Raw genomic sequence first — 14,252 nt, forward strand, 5'->3', positions numbered from 1 at the left:
ATACTTTTATATACATTGAGTAACCTTTATCACACATTTTATTAGCGCCCCCCCCCCCCCCCCCCCTAATATATAGGCAGGTTTAACGGGTTATGAACAATCCTACCTTTTCCTCGCGACCTATGGAAATAATTGGGCACACTTTGAATTAACGGATGTCAAAAAGAAACTTTGTTACAAGACTTGGAAGGTTTACATCTGGAAAGATTCTACCAAAATTGGGTAAATAATCAAATAAAATATCAACGCTAAAGAATGGGGGGCTTAGCCTGTCCCCCTGTTAACGCCTTAAATTTAATGTTTTAATAGTAATGTTAAGATAAGTATCGTGCATTTATAACAGAATATTACCTTAACACTAAGATTTACCAATATTCTTCGAATTAATTTTGAGATATGGTGTCCGTACTACAGTTTGTACTCTTTTTTTGGCTGTTCAGATCCTTTTTTGCTTGGTCACAACGGCGGTAGGACCGACAACTCTGTTCAAAGATTTGGATGGGCGTTGGTTTTGAATCATACAATAAAAGTGACCGTCATTATTTTGCCTTGTGTCTAACCTAGAATATGTCGCAATACCAACACAAATGTCGGTTACACGTGTATACAATACATGTATAAAGAAATTCCTTAGGTAACATTATACTGTACGGTATTTAATGTGTAAATGTTAAAACAACAGATGACATTTTCTGTTGGGTATTTTTAGAAATATAAATAGAACATCTATATAACTGTTCGTCCTATCTTATCTGTGACGGGACTCCCACGCTATTAGAACGGATGTTTATCTCCCCAAACTGTTACTCTGCGCATGTATGTACGTCTAAAAGCAACACACATGTATACTTATTGAAAATCTCCATATACTAGTGGTAAATTCATATGACATTTGCATATCATTTTGGACATATCACCAAATAGTAGTTTATATAGGCAGTTGAAGAAATCGGTCATACGTAGGTACCTCTGTTCAAATTAAACAATAAGGTTCAAGTCCCTGTGATTCAGACATACATGAATCTAAAACTATACAGTAAGGAAACATGCCCCTGTGATTCAGACATACAGGAATCTAAAACTATACAGTAAGGGCCCCAGCCATGTGATTCATTAACATGAATCGAAAACTATACAGTAAGGGTACATGTCCCTGTGATTCATCAACAGGAATCTAAAACTATACAGCAAGGGCCCAAGCCATGTGATTCATTAACATGAATCGAAAACTATACAGTAAGGGTACATGTCCCTGTGATTCATCAACAGGAATCTAAAACTATACAGTAAGGGCACAGGCCCCTGTGATTCATCAACAGGAATCTAAAACTATACAGTAAGGGCACAGGCCCCTGTGATTCATCAACAGGAATCTAAAACTATACAGTAAGGGCACAGGCCCCTGTGATTCATCAACAGGAATCTAAAACTATACAGTAAGGGTCCAAGCCTCTGTGATTCATCAACAGGAATCGAAAACTATACGGTAAGGGCACAGGCCCCTTGCTGTGATTCATTCATCGACAGGACTATAAAACTATACAGTAAGGGTCCAGGAACCTGTGATCCATCAACAGGAATCAAACACTATACAGTAAGGGCACTGGCCCCTGTGATTCATTCATCGACAGGAATCTAACACTATACAGTAAAGGTCCAAGCCCCTGTGTTCATTAACAGGAATCTCAAACTATATAATAAGGTTTAAGCCCCTGTGATTCAGCTAGTCAGGAATTGAAAAATATGTAGTAAAAGGGTACAGACCCCCGTGATTTATCAACAGGAATATAAAACTATTCAGTAAGGGCACAGGCCCCTGGGATTCACAAATAGGAATATAATACTATACAGTTAGGGCACAGGCCCTGTGATACACAAAGATAAATCTTAAACTATACAGTAAGGTCACAGGCAGTGTGACTCAGTGAGGGCACAGACCCTTATTCATCAACATGAATCTTAAATTATACAGTAAATGTTCAGGCCCCTGTGATTCACCAGTAGAAATATAAAACTATACAGTAAGGGTCCAAGCCTCTGTGATTCATCAACAGGAAGTTAAAACTATACAGCAAGGGTACAGGCCCCTGTGATTCATCAAGATGAATATAAAACTATACAATAAGGTTCAAGCCCCTGTGATTCAGACAAACGGAGTAAGAGCACAGACACCGTTCGTTTGGTTAGTTCTTTACATTTAAATATGTTTGTCTTGTAATTTGGACCTGGTTTCCAGAGTACGTATAAACACGATACCATGGAGTATGTGGCCCTTGTCATGTGATGCTGGTCGGGCGGAAGTGTTTATTTGAGAACCACTTAACTTCCAGTGCAGATGTCCCATTATCTCACGGAATAAAACGTCAATATCTCGGCGTCCACTCTGCTGTTGTCACTTATCTTTTTTAATGAAAACACCGAGACCTTATTTTATCGTGTGGTTATACATGTCTTTATTGATTGAACGAGAAAAACCAGACATTACTGTGCATGTATTTGTTTCTGGTTTTTATGTTTTAATCTGGTTGCTTATTGCAGCCCCGAGGAACTTTCAGTAATTTTACTGAGGTAAAATCAAAACCATTTTGTTCCTTTTCACAAATGAAAAATATAAATAAATCAAAACGAAAATAATGACACAGTCAGGTGTCGTTTACATGTTTAAATGTATGTATAAATAAAATGAAATCGTCCAATCAATCAAGTCATTAGATATATACATAAATATGGTTCATTGGTTAATTAAGCTTACAACATCTTATTAATAACAAAGATAATTCAAGGACGATATCCCCTGTATGTGTAAATGTCTGTATGTTTTGGGAGACTGCGGTATCTAACTCCCAACCTGCAAAACATAATAAATAAATAAATAGTATATAAAATCACTAAATGAAATACATAAATAAGTGATTACAGCATTGATCAGACAACCCCAGTATGGCGTTGAAGATTGGAATCATCTTGGTATATAAATCAACGTCATAACATTGAAAGCAATGTTGCTCAGCGAACTGTATGATATACAGACATAGACGGTAGGTAATTTCCTTTTGGTATGAAGTCTCCAAGCCGCGGTTATAACGAGGTCAGAGATCAATAACTAACCACTAACCACTCCTTTTCTTTATAACAATATGTTAGTAATATCTCGTCAAGTACCGATCTCTGTTAGTCTATTTCCATTCATGCTTGCAATTGCCAGCTTCTACAGCATTCGTTACGGAGACTTTTAGAAGCCGTTCATAAAGCTTCAAAAAGACTAAATGGGTAAACATAATGGTGTATGATATGCATCGTTGTTGTTGATTTGGATCTTATCCATAACGTAAAATATTTTTTTCCTCATCTACATCCTCCGGAAACCTTGCCTCTTTCCGCCAGCACGTGTAAGTGATGCTGATTAATTGGTATTAATCTATTAAAAGTGAAGTCGATGTAGTTCCTTTATATTGGGAACACAGAGACCTGGTCCCTGTGATTGGGAATATATGAAAATCTCAGTCATCAAAATGAGCTATGCAAATGAACCTTGGGTTTAGGTCGTCTTTTTGGTAGTGTATTTCAGTAAGGTTGGCAAGAGTTCCACAATCACTAGAGGACAAACAATAACACTGATCAAACATACAAAAGAGATGTTGATACACTCATCGAACATACAAAAGAGATGTTGATACACTCATCAAACATACAAAAGAGATGTTGATACACTCATCAAACATACAAAAGAGATGTTGATACACTCATCAAACATACAAAAGAGATGTTGATACACTCATCAAACATACAAAAGATATGTTGATGTACTCATCAAACATACAAAAGAGATGTTGATACACTCATCAAACATACAAAAGATATGTTGATGTACTCATCAAACATACAAAAGAGATGTTGATACACTCATCAAACATACAAAAGAGATGTTGATACACTCATCAAACATACAAAAGAGATGTTGATACACTCATCGAACTTACAAAAGATATGTTGATGTACTCATCAAACATACAAAAGAGATGTTGATACACTCATCAAACATACAAAAGAGATGTTGATACACTCATCAAACATACAAAAGAGATGTTGATACACTCATCGAACTTACAAAAGAGATGTTGATACACTCATCGAACTTACAAAAGAGATGTTGATACACTCATCAAACATACAAAAGAGATGTTGATACACTCATCAAACATACAAAAGAGATGTTGATACACTCATCGAACATACAAAAGATATGTTGATGTACTCATCAAACATACAAAAGAGATGTTGATACACTCATCAAACATACAAAAGAGATGTTGATACACTCATCGAACATACAAAAGAGATGTTGATACACTCATCAAACATACAAAAGAGATGTTGATACACTCATCAAACATACAAAAGAGATGTTGATACACTCATCAAACATACAAAAGAGATGTTGATACACTCATCAAACATACAAAAGAGATGTTGATACACTCATCAAACATACAAAAGAGATGTTGATACACTCATCAAACATACAAAAGAGATGTTGATACACTCATCGAACATACAAAAGAGATGTTGATACACTCATCGAACTTACAAAAGATATGTTGATGTACTCATCAAACATACAAAAGAGATGTTGATACACTCATCAAACATAAAAAAGATATGTTGATACACTCATCGAACTTACAAAAGAGATGTTGATACACTCATCAAACATACAAAAGATATGTTAATATACTCATCAAACATACAAAAGAGATGTTGATACACTCATCAAACATACAAAAGAGATGCTGATCCACTCATCAAACATACAAAAGAGATGTTGATACACTCATCAAACATACAAAAGATATGTTGATACACTCATCAAACATACAAAAGAGATGTTGATACACTCATCGAACATACAAAAGATATGTTGATATACTCATCGAACATACAAAAGAGATATTGTCATGAATGTGATAGAGTGAGAGAAAACACAACCAACGCGTTTGAATACCATTGATCAACTGACTATTTAATAAAAGTGCGTATAACGTCACAATCGTTGTGACGTCATTTAAGTACATGTCGCATAACGTCGCGCCAATTACGTTGGCGCCAAATACACAATATCCTGGGGCCTCGCGAATATTATGTTCACAGTAATATATATTATAAGTATGTAAATAAACAATATTTAAAAGTAAAAAGTGGAATTAAAGTCTTTCACATCAATTATATATATATACTTAGACATTATTTATTAATTAGAGTTTAATAAATTAGGATTTATGTCGTGCGTATTTAACTTTTACACCAGTTCTTAATGTTTTCCTTCGCTTTTATCTTTGCCACACTCGTGGTATTCTGTTCACGTCTCTGCATGGTCCATCGTTCTCGTCTCCACTAGACTCATCGTTGGCGTCTCTGTCGTCTTCCTGACGGACTTCCAAAGGGTATAACTTGATAATCGGTCGATTTGTGATACCAGAACTTGTGCGTATTACTGCAGATCGCACAAGATTGTCTTTACCATATACTAAATCCTCCACAACAGCAATTTTCCACGTCGTCCTTGGTGAATCATCGTGAACCTGAACTATATCTCCTACTTTGATAACTTGACTATTGCTGCCTGAAGCACGGTGAAATTCCCGCAAAGAAGTTAAGTATTCCTGGCGCCACCGCTTCCAAAAATGTTCTATTAACTGGAATCGTCTGTCCATCTCTTTATTTAGAATTCTGTGGGTATCCATGTCGAAAAAGTTGTCGTTTTCATCTTCTGTGTCTTGCAAAGGGTAAAGTACTGAGTTAATCCTTCTTCCGTACAATAAGTGTGATGGGGTTAATGGTGACAGTTCTGTAACGTCTGCACCGATGTATGTGAGCGGTCGGTCGTTGAGTATAGCTTCGATCTCTGTAATAACTGTCATTAACAAGTCGTAATTCACATATGCACGTCCGAGGACTTTTCGTAGACAATTCTTAGTAAGACCAATGAGTCTTTCCCAAAATCCGCCGTACCATGGTGCTCTCTTTGGAATAAATTTCCATGTTGTTCCATAATTATTAAGAGATTGGTGTACAAGTGTCGATTCCGTAAGTTTCCTTATTTCTTCTGCGGCGCTAACAAATGATAATCCTGCGGATCTTTTGTCAAGAGGAATATCAGCTACAAACTTTGGTAAGAGTACCAAATGGATAAACGGTCCAAGTTGTGGATTACCAATCAAACTCACTGGCCACAGTGGAATAGGAACGAATCGATCGTCCTCACAACAGTGGATCCTGGTCACAGCACCAATGTCATGAATGTGATAGAGTGAGAGAAAACACAACCAACGCGTTTGAATACCATTGATCAACTGACTATTTAATAAAACTGCGTATAACGTCACAATCGTTGTGACGTCATTTAAGTACATGTCGCATAACGTCGCGCCAATTACGTTGGCGCCAAATACACAATAGATATGTTGATACACTCATCAAACATACAAAAGATATGTTGATACACTCATCGAACATACAAAAGATATGTTGATACACTCATCAAACATACAAAAGAGATGTTAATACACTCATCGAACTTACAAAAGAGATGTTGATACACTCATCGAACATACAAAAGAGATGTTGATACACTCATCAAACATAAAAAAGATATGTTGATGTACTCATCAAACATACAAAAGAGATGTTGATACACTCATCAAACATACAAAAGAGATGTTGATACACTCATCAAACATACAAAAGAAATGTTGATACACTCATCAAACATACAAAAGAGATGTTGATACACTCATCAAACATACAAAAGAGATGTTGATACACTCATCGAACTTACAAAAGAGATGTTGATACACTCATCGAACTTACAAAAGATATGTTGATGTACTCATCAAACATACAAAAGAGATGTTGATACACTCATCGAACATACAAAAGAAATGTTGATGTACTCATCAAACATACAAAAGATATGTTAATATACTCATCAAACATACAAAAGAGATGTTGATGTACTCATCAAACATACAAAAGAGATGTTGATATACTCATCAAACTATACGAGATGTTGATGGGATGTAAAACTTGTAGCAAGTTTTTGTTTGTAAAAAATTCTAACGGCCATTGGAAATAGTGATATTATATCCGGTTCTGTTGCGCATCGTGAATATAAAAGGCGAGATTTTAACCATATAACACAGAAATTTTGGACGAAGGTTTGATATGTTTTTCTAAAGATACGTACAAAGACATGCGGTGTAAAGGTCCCATGTGTCCGGGCGATTGTTGACCACATGCTCACTAATGATGTAGGAACCTAAGAAGCAAAAATGGTAACTGAATCTTGGCTAACATCTGCCAATACACCACACAAAACTATCTACCCGTGTGTTGATATCACTGGCACTTTCATTCCGGTCACTTTCTGGACAGATGGTGGAATTCAGTTGGCTAGTGTTCAGTAACAGAAAGTGTAATCTAGAATCATTTATCTTGATCGAGGTTTATTACCTGTGTAAAATATGACGTCAACAAACTTTTCACAAAACAGATGTATCATTTCTCTAAACAGCAGTTGGAAAGCACCGTGTCATTTCTGTCCTAATGTTGCCACATACGTGCTGCTTCACACGCGAAAGAAAAAATAGGGTGTAAACAATCGGTAAATAGGAGATAGTCTGCTAACTCATCTTCCTTATCTATCTATAACCGATTATCGATGTCGCATTATAAACAAACACTTGTTACGCGGTAATGACGTGGTATTTTATTAATACTGGACTGGCTTAATGTTATGAACGTTCTCTTAAGTATCTATCATGCAGAGGGTTAATCATAAACTTAGACTAGAGGCGAACTAAACCTGTATTCTTTAAATATGTTGTTACTCAAGTTTCGTACAAATATAAATAAAACAGAATGCTTCGTCATGTATCTTTGTTTGTGTATTAACTACCGACTAACACCCTTCAGAATGCTTCGTCATGTATCTTTGTTTGTGTATTAACTACCGACTAACACCCTTCAGAATGCTTCGTCATGTATCTTTGTTTGTGTATTAACTACCGACTAACACCCTTCAGAATGCTTCGTCATGTATCTTTGTTTGTGTATTAACTACCGACTAACACCCTTCGTTTGTGTATTAACTACCGACTAACACCCTTCAGAATGCTTCGTCATGTATCTTTGTTTGTGTATTAACTACCGACTACACCCTTCAGAATGCTTCGTATGTATCTTGTTTTGTTAACTGCCGACTAACACCCTTCAGAATGCTTCGTCATGTATCTTTGTTTGTGTATTAACTACCGACTAACACCCTTCAGAATACACCCTTCAGAATGCTTCGTCATGTATCTTTGTTTGTGTATTAACTACCGACTAACACCCTTCAGAATGCTTCGTCATGTATCTTTGTTTGTGTATTAACTACCGACTAACACCCTTCAGAATAACACGATGACATCACTTACATACAAATGGAGATTATCACAATAAGAGCGGACGACTCTACAGAATATGCATATTCTTTATTCAGAGAGGTGATGAGAAGCAATATATAATAACTAGTATGTAGTCTGTCCAATCCTTGCAAACTATTAAGATACAGAGAGATATTATTCAACAAACAAGAGGAAAAGAGAACAGATTGAACTTCGACTCGATCGTGACGTTTGAACATCCCCAAAGAAGGTGCTGGAGTGTTCAATGTTAGATTTTTTTTCTAAAAATATCCAAAGTGATCTTGACTTTGACATGGAAACTTGAGAGTCGACCTTATCAATGTTATTTTCACACTAAATTTGTGCTTCGTCAACACACCGATTAGCTACTTTCATATGAACAATTGATTAAAGTTACATTAACATTCGTCCAGCTTTTACATTAATGTTTAGTAACAGTGACCTTTGTTGTAGTCTAACGAGCTCAAAAGACAATTCCACTCTGAGTTACATCACAAGAGCACATTGGATTGCGTTTCTACCAAAACCGTCCTTTTCACAAGTTTTCAACTTGAAACCAAAATTTCGATAATACAAAAGCAATGATCTTCTTAATTGACCCCTCGACCTCATTCTTAACTTTGTAATTGACCCTTTGACCTCATACTTAATCTTCTTAATTGACCTTTTGACCTACTTAACCGTCGTAATGGACCCTTTGACTCTTGCTGTTAATAGGACGTAAAACGAATCAAACCAAACTAACCTTATACTCCACAGGGACCTGACACGAAAAATTTAAACCAACATTATACATATATATATAAATTTTCGTGCCAGGTCCCTGTGTTATACTCTATCTTAATTCCTAATACCTACGTTAAATGAAGTTTTATTCAAGTCCATCAAACTGCCAACATTGTGACATCTGACAGACAGATATTCGAAAGGACAGTCTGAAATGTATACAGTTCAACACCGTCTGTTTTGCAGGAGCCGTAAAGACAGTTTCTTATCATATTTGATTACACTAGCTGTACAAAATGGTACCGTTACATTTTCTTTGGTTATATATTGCTTGCGAACGCGCGTGTTATGTTATGTCACCATACTAAATTTCTATAAAAAGTGACCTTGACACCTGATAGTAAACTCGTGCAATGGCGCAGACCAGAAAAGCAACCCCAAAGTTTGACAGCCCTAGTGTATATATGCTTTACAGTGTCACGATACACGACCAGCGACTTCAGAGAGACCAAAGAGGGGATCCTAGAACAAGGCGACATTACTACAGATAACTCAGTCCGCGATGCTAATGTGGGCAACAAAGAGGAAACATGGCAGACACTTTTGATGTAATTCCTCATCGTTAGTGGAACATGAGTTGAAGACACATGACCTAAAGTCTCATGGTTATCAATTAAACAGTCCTTGATTATTGCGCCTTTTCAAATTGATAGGTGCAATGTAGCGACAAGCCGAGGTCAACATAAGTTTAGTTCCATGCCAGTGAAACTGTCCATATATCCATCTATTTGTCTGATTTGTCAGTTTGACAGCACTCTTCTTCACACCACTTCAAATATGTAGAAGAAAATCATCATGAGTTTCAGAGTTACCAGGAAAAGGTCAAGGTTACCGTTCTTGTTTTAGAAAATCACTGCCAATGCCCTCGATGGTTTATTGTCATGAGTTATCATCAACCCTCACATATGGAAAAAAGAAGTGTTCTCAATGTTTAATGCATTTATTGATCATCAGAAGACTTTCAATTTGCATAGAAAAGCTCAATATCTCGAAGAGATAAAAATCTCAAGTTTGTCGGACCAAGGTCACGGATCATTGTTGTTATTTTGGGAGCATAAAAAGCGGTCAAGATTAGGAACTTTTTGTTCTTTCCACCCATTTGAAAAATTGCGGCGAATTAAGTTTGTGACAACCGGTATGGTATTACTCAGTTTACTTTTTAACTTTGATGAATAATGTATATTAACCGACCACAGCGTTAAGGTTACATATTTTTCCCTAATTTAAGTCAATCGGTTTTTATTTGCGGTTTTGATATTAGCTACTAATATTAATCATTAATATTAATCATAAATATTATTGAATTTCTAACTCAGCAAACCATAGGCAATTCTACTAAACCGCCATTCTATTTGTCAGAACATTAACCCCGGCCATACAACTACAGAACAGCGAGGTCGACGTCTGCTCGGTGAGGTCCATTAGACTGATATACTGTTTATCTTGACCTGGCGAACTGCTACTGATCAGGTTTCAGCTCCTCTGTTATGACCCATTGCTGCTCAGACGACTATGTTCATAATTGTCGGTAACTTGTTGTGCTACCAAAACAACGCTATGCTTCAATATCATGACAGCTATTGCTATTCAGGTTATGACTTGGTGTAGGGGTTGTGAAAAGTTGGATCATATTACAAAATAAAAGAAAGATTTAAAGATTTCAGCACGATAGGTTCATAAAAATGTATATGTGTGATTTGATAAATCTTTATAAAATCTTATTTACATTTATTCATACAAATATTTTACATTAAAGAACGTAGAACTTTAAACACGAAACATTTAAATGTATATTGTTTTCTCATGGAAAATTATTGCCATAAAATATTTTTAGGAATTTTATCTTACGATATGGATGGTCTGTTTCTAATAAGATACGATTCGCCTAGGAAGTAAAATGTGATGTGGATTTTATTAAAAACATAAAATCATGTGATATTTCAAAGCAGCACGATTACTCAATTAGATAGTTAGAATAAAGAAAAGATTTATAGGGAATATAAACTGCATAAGTTTCTTCAAAATTGATACGTGCATACATTTTCCACCCTGTATTTGCGGGAGTGCTATTGAAGTCATACAAATGTATTTCGAAACATTACAATATTGTGTTCTTCAAAAGCAATACACCGGCATTTTCTATTATAGAAAATGTATCAACATAGTAGTAAATACTTCAGAGAGAGGCAGATTTCACAATCGCTGAAACCATTATGAAATTTACTCATAATATTTTCAACGATTGCGAAATCTGCTGTATTTACGACTTCATTTGAACATGAAATGGAAATTCTAAAACGAATGGAGACATTTCTCTATCTTGTAGGTAAAATTCCAGTACGGTTTATTTTCAGCATTTTAACGCTAGGAATATTTGAACGTGAATACAGGTAGATACTTAATGTCCGCGCTACTAGGTACTCTGTAGTTCAGACATGACAACGGACAAGGGATAATGCTTTATTGTGTTATATATCTACTAGATGTTGATTACATATATAGTAGTTGATTGCATATTTATTATGTATATAGTAGTTGTTAATTATGTATATACTAGATGTTGATTATGTATATACTAGATGTTGATTATGTATATACTAGATGTTGGTTATATATATATACTAGATGTTGATTATGTATATACTAGATGTTGATTACATATATACTAGATGTTGATTATGTATATACAGATGTTGATTATGTATATACTAGATGTTGATTATGTATATACTAGATGTTGATTATGTATATACTAGATGTTGGTTATATATATATACTAGATGTTGATTATGTATATACTAGATGTTGATTATGTATATTTACTAGATTTTGATTATATATATACTAGATGTCGATTATACATATCATGTTGGAAGGTAGATTATATACTAGATGTTGATTATTTATATACTAGATGTTGATTTTTTATATACAAGATGTTGATTTTGTGTATACTAGATGTTGATTATGTTTATACAAGATGTTGATATATGTATATACTAAATATTTGATTATGTATATTTACTAGATTTTGATTATATATATAGTAGATGTTGATTATTATATATATTATGTTGTATATACTAGATGTTGTTATGTATATACTAGATGTTGATTATGTATATACTAGATGTTGATTATGTATATATATACTAGATGTTGATTATGTATATACTAGATGTTGATTATATATATACTAGATGTTGATTATGTATATACTAGATGTTGATTATGTATATACTAGATGTTGATTATGTATATACTAGATGTTGATTATATATATATACTAGATGTTGATTATGTATATACTAGATGTTGATTATATATATACTAGATGTTGGTTATATATATACTACATGTTGATTTTGTATATACTAGATGTTGATTATGTATATACTAGATGTTGATTATATATATACTAGATGTTGATTTTGTATATACTAGATGTTGATTTTGTGTATACTAGATGTTGATTATATATATACTAGATGTTGATATACTAGATGTTGATTATATATATACTAGATGTTGATTATTATATACTAGATGTTGATTATGTGTATACTAGATGTTGAATATATATACACTAGATGTTGGTTATATATTATACAAATATTTCATGAGTTACTGTGCTCTAGTTCATAATATTTAACCCGAGGTGGTGGTAATCAACAACTGTTATATTGCACGAGGCCGAAGGCCGAGTGAAATATAATATCTGTTGATTACCACCACCGAGGGGTAAATTTTATGAACTAGAGCAACCCATGAAATATTTGTTTTATTACATAATCACCAATTTTTCAGTTTAATAGTTTTCTAAAACTATTACGACAATCACTTAACAAAATCATCAGCACCGTACCGTATACGGAAAAGCTTCAAATCCTGTTGAAGTTTGACGTTATAGCCCACGTTGTAACTCCGGTTTGGATGTCTTATTGTCTTCATTAACATTATTAGACCTCTATGCAGCCTTTTAATCTAATACATTCGCCGTGTCCGTCCTCTACTCGATAAACATCTATAAAGTTAGCGCGAAATTGAGCGTGAACCTTTGTGACGTCATTATAACGTTACTCACTGTTACGCGCGATTCCTCGGAAGTTTTCTACAAAACTTGACAACAACACCGAGGTGTTCCTAAAGTCGTGCAATATAACATCTCGAACCGTGCAATATAAAGTTTCCATGGAAGCGTGCAATATAACTTCGAACTGTGCAATATAACAAGGTTTCATTGAACGGTCGGGATAATAGTTGAAAATATTACATTTCCTCATATATAGATTGTGTGTAAACAAATTATGTAATAAATACTAGATGTTGATTATGTATATACTAGATGTTGATTATAGATATACTAAATATTGATTATATATATATACTAGATGTGATTATGTATATTTACTAGATTTTGATTATATATATACTAGATGTTGATTATACATATTATGTTTTTGGAAGGTAGATATATACTAGATGTTGGTTATACATATATACTAGATGTTGATTATATATACACTAGATGTTGAATATTATACAAATATTTCATGGGTAACTGTGCTCTATTATACAAATATTTCATGGGTTATTGTGCTCTAGTTCATAATATTTAACCCGAGGTGATGGTAATCAACAAATGTTATATTGCACGAGGCCAAAGGCCGAGTGCAATATAACATTTGTTGATTACCATCACCGAGGGGTAAATATTATGAACTAGGGCACAGTAACCATGGAATATTTGTTTTATTACATAATCACCAGTTTTTCAGTTGAATATTTTTTTTATAAAACGAATACGACAATCACTTAACAAAATCACCAACACCGTATCGTATGGAAAAAACCTTAATATCCTATTGAAGATTGAAGTATAGCCTACGTACGTCACGTTGTAACTCCGGTTTGGATGTCTTATTGTCTGTTTTCACATTATTAGACCTGCTTGCAGCCTTTTGATCTAATACATTCATCGTGTCCGTCCTTTACTCGGTA

This window comes from Argopecten irradians, chromosome 4 (genome assembly GCF_041381155.1).
Source record: "Argopecten irradians isolate NY chromosome 4, Ai_NY, whole genome shotgun sequence".
Taxonomy (NCBI): Eukaryota; Metazoa; Mollusca; class Bivalvia; order Pectinida; family Pectinidae; genus Argopecten; species Argopecten irradians.